General features: G+C 41.1%; 1 protein-coding gene across 2 annotated transcripts in view; it reads left to right on the plus strand.

Moving 5' to 3' along the window:
• LOC133660464 (lamin-A-like) overlaps positions 1-14320 on the plus strand; it is a 48378-nt gene that overhangs the window by 16665 nt on the left and 17393 nt on the right. The gene's annotated exons all lie outside the window — the stretch shown is intronic.

Raw genomic sequence — 14320 nt, forward strand, 5'->3', positions numbered from 1 at the left:
CTCGGTGCAAAGTTAGGACAATTCCAGGAGATAGCATTTTCCTATTTGACTTGTATTTGACTTTCAGACATGTTGACTTCTCATACAAGTCCAACATTCGGTAAACAAGATAGAATCCAAAGAGTCGTTTCTCAGCCGTGGGTCGCTGCAATACACTTTTCCACCACTTGTGGCAGTAATGACAATTTTAAACAGAAGAAGTCATCGGGAAGTTTGTCAAGTGCAAAAATGATGACTGACGTGGTGAACATTTGACAGTTTATTTAAAAAAAAACATGATTTATTATTGATTTAGTTGCAATGTGTTTCAGCTCTGCGTTATTGTGTGTACATTTATTTTGAAAATCTCTTTGTATGCGTCCCTTCTTTTGCACTAGATTTGATTTGTACTTATTTTTTTTTTCTAAGCCTGGATAATGTCACATGCTTTCATGTTGTTTGACAAGGTTGGTGGTGGTAAGATGTGATTCAAATGTAATATTTGAGTGGTTCAAACATGGTCAACAAGGTTAAGAAGCCCTGTGCTAAGACATTAGCAACCAAATATTGACAAATCTATTTCCAAACAACGCAAATGCAACATTGAAGCAACATGCTTTTTGACAACATTTATTCAATGTCAGCTCGTGACGTTGATTTGACATTGAAATGTGGTCATCTTCAAAATGTGGATCCAACGTTGTCTCCGTGTACAAATGCAAGTCTTTTGCAAGCTTGTTTTAAAGGACGTTGTATCGACGTTGTATCGACGTCTTGTGCCTGCTGGCTTCAGACTGATCTGTGCTAGATACGCCACTCACTTAAAACATGTCAATATAATATCAATATATACCTGACATTTGTGCAACTGTCGTTCAAATACTAATGTAGTCATCAAAATTGGGCTGAGATTGAACAAAATGTTCCTTTGTTGGAATATTATTCCCACTCCCCCCCCCCCCCCCCCCAAAAAAAAAAGGTAAATGTTGTGACCAGGGCTCAGAAAATCTGCAAAGACTCCTCCCACCCCCACCAAGGACTGTTTTCACTGCTGGACTCTAGAAAGAGGTTCCGCAGCCTCCAAAGCAGAACCTCCAGGTTGTGTAACAGCTTCTTCCCACAGGCCGTAAGACTCTTGAACGCATCATAATTAAATCATCCCCTCAACTCCCCCCAAAATGGATGAACTCGCTGGAATAAAAAAGACAATATAACATACATCCATAAACGTGGACGCATGTGGAAAAGTGCAATATATTTATCTGTACAGTAATCTGTTTATTTATTTATATCTGCACTTTATTGCTCTTTTATCCTGCACTGCCATGAGCTAATGTAACCTTCTTATCTGGACTGTAAAGTTCACATTTCAATGGCAATAAAAAGGAAGTCTAAGTCTAATGACAATAAAGATCTTCTAGTTAAGTCCCTCACTAGCCTGCCAGCTCAAAGTGGGATGGCAATCCTAAGTAGCAACATTAATGCTAATCACAAAGCAAAATATATCTGCGGTCGCTGGTACTTTGCCCACAACACATAATAACTTCATCTTATTCAACTTATGCCATAATAACTTCATCTTATTCAACTTATGCCATAATAACTTCATCTTATTCAACTTATGCCATACTTCCCCTTAATAACTTCATCCAGCATTACTCATAAAGCAGAAGTATGGCACTTATTACCATAAAGATTGTTGTATCCTTGCACAATCATGTTCTTATTAAGGCCTGCCAAGACCACAACGTGTGGTGTGTGTGTGTGTGTGTGTGTGTGTGTGTGTGTGTGTGTGTGTGTGTGTGTGTGTGTGTGTGTGTGTGTGTGTGTGTGTGTGTGTGTGTGTGTGTGTGTGTGTGTGTGTGTGTGTGTGTGTGTGTGTGTGTGTGTGTGTGTGTGTGTGTGTGTGCTCTCTTCCTACTACTATTGTGTGTTGCTAAACATTTGGACTGGAGTCATTCCCCCTCCAGTCCTGTAGGTGGCAATACTGAGCAATGTGCACATGCTCGTCTGCCCAATTTGCTGCTTCCCTGCTTGGCCTCGATGCAAGTGGACTGTCAGTCATTCCTAATTGTGCACCTTTATGTAGATCTGCACCAACATGTGTGGCCTTCCTTCCTTCTGCGTAGTCCTGCTGCCTCAGTGAGTCCACAATGTAGTCTTATTTGAGGACCTGCATCTGTCTGAGGAACTTCCTGTCACATTGTTGAGGTCCTTCAAGGTCTTGCTGGATTGTTGATGTCCTTCAAGGTCTTGCTGGATTGTTGAGGTCCTTCAAGGTCTTGCTGGATTGTTGATGTCCTTCAAGGTCTTGCTGGATTGTTGATGTCCTTCAAGGTCTTGCTGGATTGTTGAGGTCCTTCAAGGTCTTGCTGGATTGTTGATGTCCTTCAAGGTCTTGCTGGATTGTTGATGTCCTTCAAGGTCTTGCTGGATTGTTGATGTCCTTCAAGGTCTTGCTGGATTGTTGATGTCCTTCAAGGTCTTGCTGGATTGTTGATGTCCTTCAAGGTCTTGCTGGATTGTTGATGTCCTTCAAGGTCTTGCTGGATTGTTGATGTCCTTCAAGGTCTTGCTGGATTGTTGATGTCCTTCAAGGTCTTGCTGGATTGTTGATGTCCTTCAAGGTCTTGCTGGATTGTTGATGTCCTTCAAGGTCTTGCTGGATTGTTGATGTCCTTCAAGGTCTTGCTGGATTGTTGATGTCCTTCAAGGTGTTCCTGGATTGTTGATGTCCTTCAAGGTCTTGCTGGATTGTTGATGTCCTTCAAGGTCTTGCTGGATTGTTGATGTCCTTCAAGGTCTTGCTGGATTGTTGATGTCCTTCAAGGTGTTCCTGGATTGTTGATGTCCTTCAAGGTCTTGCTGGATTGTTGATGTCCTTCAAGGTCTTGCTGGATTGTTGATGTCCTTCAAGGTGTTGCTGGATTGTTGATGTCCTTCAAGGTCTTGCTGGATTGTTGATGTCCTTCAAGGTCTTGCTGGATTGTTGATGTCCTTCAAGGTCTTGCTGGATTGTTGATGTCCTTCAAGGTCTTGCTGGATTGTTGATGTCCTTCAAGGTCTTGCTGGATTGTTGATGTCCTTCAAGGTCTTGCTGGATTGTTGATGTCCTTCAAGGTCTTGCTGGATTGTTGATGTCCTTCAAGGTGTTGCTGGATTGTTGATGTCCTTCAAGGTCTTGCTGGATTGTTGATGTCCTTCAAGGTCTTGCTGGATTGTTGATGTCCTTCAAGGTCTTGCTGGATTGTTGATGTCCTTCAAGGTCTTGCTGGATTGTTGATGTCCTTCAAGGTCTTGCTGGATTGTTGATGTCCTTCAAGGTGTTGCTGGATTGTTGATGTCCTTCAAGGTCTTGCTGGATTGTTGATGTCCTTCAAGGTCTTGCTGGATTGTTGATGTCCTTCAAGGTGTTCCTGGATTGTTGAGGTCCTTCAAGGTCTTGCTGGAATCCAAGGAATGTGTTTTCTGTCCTGGAAAAGTTCCGGCAGGTTGAAGGAAGCAGCATCCAAAAAGGACATTCTTGCTAAACATAGACCACTCAGATCCGTTTGGTAAAGCAAAAATAGAAATGCATAGCTGTAGACCACCCCAACGTAGCTCACCCGGCACCCTCCCATTTGTTGATGATGCTATAAAGTAAAGGTTAGAATTTAGATTTGATATATTTTATTTCAAATATGCAAAAAACAAGAGCAAGTCTGATCCAATACAGTGCTATAGTCTTAACAACCATTATAACACAATACAGTGCTATAGTCTTAACAACCATTATAACACAATACAGTGCTATAGTCTTAACAACCATTATAACACAATACAGTGCTATAGTCTTAACAACCATTATAACACAATACAGTGCTATAGTAAATGACTCTGAGCTAGAACTACCTGTTCACTCTAACTTAATGAACTTGTATATAGATAAATGATCAATATATCCACTTGCATATAGATAAATGATCAATATATCCACTTGTATATAGATAAATGATCAATATATCCACTTGCATATAGATAAATGATCAATATATCCACTTGCATATAGATAAATGATCAATATATCCACTTGCATATAGATAAATGATCAATATATCCGCTTGTATATAGATAAATGATCAATATATCCACTTGTAAATAGATAAATGATTAATATATCCACTTGTATATAGATAAATGATCAATATATCCACTTGTATATAGATAAATGATCAATATATCCACTTGTATATAGATAAATGATCAATATATCCACTTGTATATAGATAAATGATCAATATATCCACTTGTATATAGATAAATGATCAATATATCCACTTGTATATAGATAAATGATCAATATATCCACTTGTATATGGATAAATGATCAATATATCCACTTGTATATAGATAAATGATCAATATATCCACTTGTAAATAGCGGGGGCAGCAGCCTAAGCAGAACCATTGGAATATTGTTTTTTAAAACCTATCCTGGTTTGCTATCGATGAAGTTGTCATTCTCGTGTGGACATATTTATTGTAGATTCAATAAAAAAAATAGACATTTGGAAAAGTAATGAGTCAAATATCCAAACGTTCCGTCCCACAAAACAACAACTGTGCTTAGTTTTTTTCGGTATTAGTTATTACGAACCAAAAACAACATTCAGGAACTTTTATTGCATGTAAAAACAAAAAGTAGTAATCAAAAGAGAAGTGGTTTTACCTTGGTGCTCCTCGCCAAGTGGGCGTGTCTCGCCACGCACACAATGGCAGGAAATACTGCGTGCTAGCAAACCTGCATGGCCAGATGTCGTGTGTGTGTGTGTGTGTGTGTGTGTGTGTGTGCGTGTGTGTGTGTGTAAAAAGTTATTCAATATAAAGGAAATATTGTCCAGAAAAACATGGGACTATTTGTAGTATTGTCATATTTTTTTTAAAATTTTTTTTACAATTATTTACAAGTCAGTGCATGAATCTATATATATTTTTAGTAATAAATGGTAAATAAAGTATATTTTATTTTATGTACATGATACAATTAAAGGCCTACTGAAATGATGTTTTTTTATTTAAACGGGAATAGCAGATCCATTCTATGTGTCATACTTGATCATTTCGCGATATTGCCATATTTTTGCTGAAAGGATTTAGTAGAGAACATCGACGATAAAGTTCGCAACTTTTGCTCGCTGATAAAAAAAAGCCTTGCCTGTACCGGAAGTAGCGTGACGTCACAGGAGCTAGTATTCCTCACAATTCCCCGTTGTTTACAGACATAGACATCGTACATACGATACATACAGACATCGTACGTACGATGACGTACGTACGATGACGTACGTACGCCATCGTACGTACAGACATCGTACGTACGGCATCGTACGTACGGCGTCGTACGTATGTCGTTGTACGTACGTCGTCGTACGTACGTCGTCGTACGTACGTCGTCGTACGTACGTACGTCGTCGTACGTACGCCGTCGTACGTACGCCGTCGTACGTACGTCGTCGTACGTACGTCGTCGTACGTACGTCATCGTACGTACGTCATCGTACGTACGCCGTCGTACGTACAGACATCGTACGTACAGACATCGTACGTACGTCATCGTACGTACGCCATCGTACGTACGCCATCGTACGTACAGACATCGTACGTACAGACATCGTACGTACGGCGTATGTACGACGACGTATGTACGACGGCGTATGTACGACGACGTACGTACGTCGTCGTACGTACGTCGTCGTACGTACGCCGTCGCACGTACGCCGTCGCACGTACGTCGTCGCACGTACGTCGTCGCACGTACGTCGTCGTACGTACGTCGTCGTACATACGTCGTCGTACATACGTCATCATATGTACGTCAACAACATCTTGTAGAGAGTCTAATGTACGTCAACAACATCTTGTAGAGAGTCTAATGTACGTCAACAACATCTTGTAGAGAGTCTAATGTACGTCAACAACATCTTGTAGAGAGTTTAATGTACGTCAACATCTTGTAGAGAGTCTAATGTACGTCAACATCTTGTAGAGAGTCTAATGTACGTCAACAACATCTTGTAGAGAGTTTAATGTACGTCAACAACATCTTGTAGAGAGTTTAATGTACGTCAACAACATCTTGTAGAGAGTCTAATGTACGTCAACAACATCTTGTAGAGAGTTTAATGTACGTCAACAACATCTTGTAGAGAGTCTAATGTACGTCAACAACATCTTGTAGAGAGTCTAATGTACGTCAACAACATCTTGTAGAGAGTCTAATGTACGTCAACAACATCTTGTAGAGAGTCTAATGTACACTAACATCGTCGTTGCGTTCATAAAAACTCCAAAGAAAAAAACGGCTCGTGTTTCGCTTTTGATGAATCATCATTGAACTATGCAGGCTGGAATAATGGCCGTTTCATGTTACACACACACACACACACACACACACACACACACACACACACACACACACACACACACACACACACACACACACACACACACACACACACACACACACACACACACACACACACACACACACAGAGTGGCAGTGTGTCCACAGAGCTGTAGTGTTGCATACAAACAGGGAGTGGGTTTCTCTGGTGACGCTCCAACAACACAAAAATACACACAGGATGGCTGCGCCTCAGGCCCGAGGCTCCGCCCCCTGCCTCCGTGACCCCGCCCCTCCCCGAAGCGTCACGCCTCCAACTGTTTGAAAAGGACGCATGCGCTCACAGTGCTCCTGATTGTGGTCATGTGACCTCCTCCATCTTCTACAAAAGGGTGACCACGTGTCAAAACACGTCTTCTGACAATTGCTGTTGTTACCATCGACTTGAAATTTCTCACCCTCTGTACAAAACAACCCCTTCAAAGTGCTTTGGCGAATCGATATGAAAGCATGACTTCATCTCAAAGATGATTACAAAATACATCAAATAAAATATATATAATAATAAAATACATTTTGACTTATTTACACAGAAACATTCTGTAAATGTTTATTTACATACCTTAATTGTTTCCAAACGGTGTCTGTAACACGGCAGTAAAACGGCTGATGAAACAAAACGTCAGTCATGGTCATGGAGCCGCTAGCTGCCAAGCTAGCTCTAAAATCAGCTAAACCGACTCAATAACTCCACACTGACGTCTTGGTGACTTTACCAAACTGAAACAATACAAAAAGAATGCCATCGTAAGTTAATAATACTAACACGGACTCTCATAAAGGTGTTAGCATAGTAGCTAATGCTAATGACAGTAGCTTGATTACATTACAATAGCATGTCCAACATGCCTAAAAACACTCCTGCAGACTTCACACATGTGACACTTTAGTGAGTAAGAAGTGTTTTACACACATGTGACACTTTAGTGAGTAAGAAGTGTTTTACACACATGTGACACTTTAGTGAGTAAGAAGTGTTTTACAGACATGTGACACTTTAGTGAGTAAGAAGTGTTTTACACACATGTGACACTTTAGTGAGTAAGAAGTGTTTTACACACATGTGACACTTTAGTGAGTAAGAAGTGTTTTACACACATGTGACACTTTAGTGAGTAAGAAGTGTTTTACAGACATGTGACACTTTAGTGAGTAAGAAGTGTTTTACACACATGTGACACTTTAGTGAGTAAGAAGTGTTTTACAGACATGTGACACTTTAGTGAGTAAGAAGTGTTTTACAGACATGTGACACTTTAGTGAGTAAGAAGTGTTTTACAGACATGTGACACTTTAGTGAGTAAGAAGTGTTTTACACACATGTGACACTTTAGTGAGTAAGAAGTGTTTTACACACATGTGACACTTTAGTGAGTAAGAAGTGTTTTACAGACATGTGACACTTTAGTGAGTAAGAAGTGTTTTACACACATGTGACACTTTAGTGAGTAAGAAGTGTTTTACAGACATGTGACACTTTAGTGAGTAAGAAGTGTTTTACACACATGTGACACTTTAGTGAGTAAGAAGTGTTTTACAGACATGTGACACTTTAGTGAGTAAGAAGTGTTTTACACACATGTGACACTTTAGTGAGTAAGAAGTGTTTTACACACATGTGACACTTTAGTGAGTAAGAAGTGTTTTACAGACATGTGACACTTTAGTGAGTAAGAAGTGTTTTACACACATGTGACACTTTAGTGAGTAAGAAGTGTTTTACACACATGTGGCACTTTAGTGAGTAAGAAGTGTTTTACAGACATGTGACACTTTAGTGAGTAAGAAGTGTTTTACAGACATGTGACACTTTAGTGAGTAAGAAGTGTTTTACACACATGTGACACTTTAGTGAGTAAGAAGTGTTTTACAGACATGTGACACTTTAGTGAGTAAGAAGTGTTTTACAGACATGTGACACTTTAGTGAGTAAGAAGTGTTTTACAAACATGTGACACTTTAGTGAGTAAGAAGTGTTTTACAGACATGTGACACTTTAGTGAGTAAGAAGTGTTTTACACACATGTGACACTTTAGTGAGTAAGAAGTGTTTTACAGACATGTGACACTTTAGTGAGTAAGAAGTGTTTTACACACATGTGACACTTTAGTGAGTAAGAAGTGTTTTACAGACATGTGACACTTTAGTGAGTAAGAAGTGTTTTACACACATGTGACACTTTAGTGAGTAAGAAGTGTTTTACAGACATGTGACACTTTAGTGAGTAAGAAGTGTTTTACACACATGTGACACTTTAGTGAGTAAGAAGTGTTTTACACACATGTGACACTTTAGTGAGTAAGAAGTGTTTTACAGACATGTGACACTTTAGTGAGTAAGAAGTGTTTTACACACATGTGACACTTTAGTGAGTAAGAAGTGTTTTACACACATGTGACACTTTAGTGAGTAAGAAGTGTTTTACACACATGTGACACTTTAGTGAGTAAGAAGTGTTTTACACACATGTGACACTTTAGTGAGTAAGAAGTGTTTTACACACATGTGACACTTTAGTGAGTAAGAAGTGTTTTACAGACATGTGACACTTTAGTGAGTAAGAAGTGTTTTACACACATGTGACACTTTAGTGAGTAAGAAGTGTTTTACACACATGTGACACTTTAGTGAGTAAGAAGTGTTTTACAGACATGTGACACTTTAGTGAGTAAGAAGTGTTTTACACACATGTGACACTTTAGTGAGTAAGAAGTGTTTTACACACATGTGACACTTTAGTGAGTAAGAAGTGTTTTACACACATGTGACACTTTAGTGAGTAAGAAGTGTTTTACACACATGTGACACTTTAGTGAGTAAGAAGTGTTTTACACACATGTGACACTTTAGTGAGTAAGAAGTGTTTTACACACATGTGACACTTTAGTGAGTAAGAAGTGTTTTACACACATGTGACACTTTAGTGAGTAAGAAGTGTTTTACACACATGTGACACTTTAGTGAGTAAGAAGTGTTTTACAGACATGTGACACTTTAGTGAGTAAGAAGTGTTTTACACACATGTGACACTTTAGTGAGTAAGAAGTGTTTTACACACATGTGACACTTTAGTGAGTAAGAAGTGTTTTACAGACATGTGACACTTTAGTGAGTAAGAAGTGTTTTACACACATGTGACACTTTAGTGAGTAAGAATTGTTTTACGTTGCTTGCAGTGATAAATGAAGAATCCACACAAGTAGAAACGCTATGGAGAGCTCGAAGACGGAACGGCAACTACTTCCGGTAGGCTTAAAAGAAAAAGTTTCAAAAGAAGGGCAATGCAGTGAGCGAATTCATCCAAAAGATGGCGCCATAGCACAAACATGATAAATAAAAATTAAATAAAAAAATAACACGTTTAGTGTGTTTGCTTGTTTTTTTTTTTAAAAACGATTGACTTTGTAGCTGGCCGTCAGCGAAGAAACATGCATGAATTAGGCGCACCTTTTTATAAGCTGCAGGGTTCAAAGCCTAGGAAAAAAGTAGTGGCTTATATTCCGGAATTTACGCTAAACACTAATCAAATATACTACAAAAGAAGGGACTCATAAAAAACTAATGAAAAATAAATTGACATACATTTACAAAGTGCTAATATAATACATTGTAACTACATTAATAATACATTTGTTTCTTAAACTATCAATACCATTAAAGTCCAAGTAAAAATACAGCTTCATCACTTTAGTCATCATTTTTGTGCTTAAGAAACTTTAGCTCCAGACTTCTTCTGTTGTCATGACTGCCACAAGTGGTGTAAAAGTGTATTACACCTGAGTACTTGTGTGATGTTGTCATTACTGCCACAAGTGGTGTAAAAGTGTATTACACCTGAGTACTTGTGTGATGTTGTCATTACTGCCACAAGTGGTGTAAAAGTATATTACACCTGAGTACTTGTGTGATGTTGTCATTACTGCCACAAGTGGTGTAAAAGTGTATTACACCTGAGTACTTGTGTGATGTTGTCATTACTGCCACAAGTGGTGTAAAAGTGTATTACACCTGAGTACTTGTGTGATGTTGTCATTACTGCCACAAGTGGTGTAAAAGTGTATTACACCTGAGTACTTGTGTGATAATGTTGTCATTACTGCCACAAGTGGTGTAAAAGTGTATTACAGCTGAGTACTTGTGTGATGTTGTCATTACTGCCACAAGTGGTGTAAAAGTGTATTACACCTGAGTACTTGTGTGATGTTGTCATTACTGCCACAAGTGGTGTAAAAGTGTATTACACCTGAGTACTTGTGTGATGTTGTCATTACTGCCACAAGTGGTGTAACAGTGTATTACACCTGAGTGCTGGTTGGGACCAAAGCTGAGAAACATCTTTTTAGCTGGCCCAACAATTAAGAAGTTAAGAAACAGCATTTTGAGCACAGCCTATCGGTGGCAATGAAGTATTTTTTGAAAGTGCTGCTTGTACGTGTGTTCAGTCCTCCTCCTGGTCACATGTGTTCAGTCCTCCTCCTGGTCACATGTGTTCAGTCCTCCTCCTGGTCACATGTGTTCAGTCCTCCTCCTGGTCACATGTGTTCAGTCCTCCTCCTGGTCACGTGTGTTCAGTCCTCCTCCTGGTCACGTGTGTTCAGTCCTCCTCCTGGTCACATGTGTTCAGTCCTCCTCCTGGTCACATGTGTTCAGTCCTCCTCCTGGTCACATGTGTTCAGTCCTCCTCCTGGTCACATGTGTTCAGTCCTCCTCCTGGTCACATGTGTTCAGTCCTCCTCCTGGTCACATGTGTTCAGTCCTCCTCCTGGTCACATGTGTTCAGTCCTCCTCCTGGTCACATGTGTTCAGTCCTCCTCCTGGTCACATGTGTTCAGTCCTCCTCCTGGTCACATGTGTTCAGTCCTCCTCCTGGTCACATGTGTTCAGTCCTCCTCCTCGTCACATGTGTTCAGTCCTCCTCCTGGTCACATGTGTTCAGTCCTCCTCCTGGTCACATGTGTTCAGTCCTCCTCCTGGTCACATGTGTTCAGTCCTCCTCCTGGTCACATGTGTTCAGTCCTCCTCCTGGTCACATGTGTTCAGTCCTCCTCCTCGTCACATGTGTTCAGTCCTCCTCCTGGTCACATGTGTTCAGTCCTCCTCCTGGTCACATGTGTTCAGTCCTCCTCCTGGTCACATGTGTTCAGTCCTCCTCCTCGTCACATGTGTTCAGTCCTCCTCCTGGTCACATGTGTTCAGTCCTCCTCCTGGTCACATGTGTTCAGTCCTCCTCCTGGTCACATGTGTTCAGTCCTCCTCCTCGTCACATGTGTTCAGTCCTCCTCCTGGTCACATGTGTTCAGTCCTCCTCCTGGTCACATGTGTTCAGTCCTCCTCCTGGTCACATGTGTTCAGTGAGGTCACATGTGTTCAGTCCTCCTCCTGGTCACATGTGTTCAGTCCTCCTCCTGGTCACATGTGTTCAGTCCTCCTCCTGGTCACATGTGTTCAGTCCTCCTCCTGGTCACATGTTCCACACCAGGAAGCAGTGTGATGGGAAAGAAAAGAGAATCCTCTTGTGTTTGGACGGTGACTCATTGGCAAATGGCACATGTGTAAATAGCTTTGAACAAAGCCAACACTCGCCTCGTCCATCCAGTTCCTCCATGGTGGGCTCCTACAAGACCTGGTCTGTGGTCCCAGCTGTCCTGGCTCACTTTAAAACTCACACACACTCATTTGGATTTCTCCTCTTGACATTTCAACACATGCACTCATTTAGTATATGTGTCATTTATTATTTATTTGTTATTTATTACATGTCAATGTCCAGAAAAGTAACTACAGTTGACTTGACCTTTATTGTGTATTATTTGTAAATGGATTTGCAAATGTTGCATAATATTTTTGGTTTGGTTTAGTTTATTGCATGCAGCTTGACAGCAACTGTAGCAATGTATTTGTTCAATGTTGTTGTCTGTTGACATGTATGACATGTTTGCTATGTCCATCTGTGGGGCTCCCTCTGGTGTCTGTTGAAATGTATGACATGTTTGCTGTGTCCATCTGTGGGGCTCCCTCTAGTGTCTGTTGACATGTATGACATGTTTGCTATGTCCATCTGTGGGGCTCCCTCTAGTGTCTGTTGACATGTATGACATGTTTGCTATGTCCATCTGTGGGGCTCCCTCTAGTGTCTGTTGAAATGTATGACATGTTTGCTATGTCCATCTGTGGGGCTCCCTCTAGTGTCTGTTGACATGTATGACATGTTTGCTATGTCCATCTGTGGGGCTCCCTCTAGTGTCTGTTGAAATGTATGACATGTTTGCTATGTCCATCTGTGGGGCTCCCTCTAGTGTCTGTTGAAATGTATGACATGTTTGCTATGTCCATCTGTGGGGCTCCCTCTAGTGTCTGTTGAAATGTATGACATGTTTGCTATGTCCATCTGTGGGGCTCCCTCTAGTGTCTGTTGAAATGTATGACATGTTTGCTATGTCCATCTGTGGGGCTCCCTCTAGTGTCTGTTGACATGTATGACATGTTTGCTATGTCCATCTGTGGGGCTCCCTCTAGTGTCTGTTGAAATGTATGACATGTTTGCTATGTCCATCTGTGGGGCTCCCTCTAGTGTCTGTTGAAATGTATGACATGTTTGCTATGTCCATCTGTGGGGCTCCCTCTAGTGTCTGTTGACATGTATGACATGTTTGCTATGTCCATCTGTGGGGCTCCCTCTAGTGTCTGTTGAAATGTATGACATGTTTGCTATGTCCATCTGTGGGGCTCCCTCTAGTGTCTGTTGACATGTATGACATGTTTGCTATGTCCATCTGTGGGGCTCCCTCTAGTGTCTGTTGACATGTATGACATGTTTGCTATGTCCATCTGTGGGGCTCCCTCTAGTGTCTGTTGACATGTATGACATGTTTGCTATGTCCATCTGTGGGGCTCCCTCTAGTGTCTGTTGACATGTATGACATGTTTGCTATGTCCATCTGTGGGGCTCCCTCTAGTGTCTGTTGACATGTATGACATGTTTGCTATGTCCATCTGTGGGGCTCCCTCTAGTGTCTGTTGACATGTATGACATGTTTGCTATGTCCATCTGTGGGGCTCCCTCTAGTGTCTGTTGACATGTATGACATGTTTGCTATGTCCATCTGTGGGGCTCCCTCTAGTGTCTGTTGAAATGTATGACATGTTTGCTATGTCCATCTGTGGGGCTCCCTCTAGTGTCTGTTGACATGTATGACATGTTTGCTATGTCCATCTGTGGGGCTCCCTCTAGTGTCTGTTGACATGTATGACATGTTTGCTATGTCCATCTGTGGGGCTCCCTCTAGTGTCTGTTGAAATGTATGACATGTTTGCTATGTCCATCTGTGGGGCTCCCTCTAGTGTCTGTTGAAATGTATGACATGTTTGCTCTGTCCATCTGTGGGGCTCCCTCTAGTGTCTGTTGAAATGTATGACATGTTTGCTATGTCCATCTGTGGGGCTCCCTCTAGTGTCTGTTGAAATGTATGACATGTTTGCTATGTCCATCTGTGGGGCTCCCTCTAGTGTCTGTTGACATGTATGACATGTTTGCTATGTCCATCTGTGGGGCTCCCTCTAGTGTCTGTTGACATGTATGACATGTTTGCTATGTCCATCAGGAATACTGTGGGGCTCCCTCTAGTGTCTGTTGACATGTATGACATGTTTGCTATGTCCATCAGAAATACTGTGGGGCTCCCTCTAGTGTCTGTTGACATGTATGACATGTTTGCTATGTCCATCAGAAATACTGTGGGGCTCCCTCTAGTGTCTGTTGAGATGTATGACATGTTTGCTATGTCCATCAGAAATACTGTGGGGCTCCCTCTAGTGTCTGTTGAGATGTATGACATGTTTGCTATGTCCATCTGTGGGGCTCCCTCTAGTGTCTGTTGAAATGTATGACATGTTTGCTC

This window comes from Entelurus aequoreus, linkage group LG11, assembly GCF_033978785.1.
Source record: "Entelurus aequoreus isolate RoL-2023_Sb linkage group LG11, RoL_Eaeq_v1.1, whole genome shotgun sequence".
In the NCBI taxonomy this organism is placed as follows: domain Eukaryota; kingdom Metazoa; phylum Chordata; class Actinopteri; order Syngnathiformes; family Syngnathidae; genus Entelurus; species Entelurus aequoreus.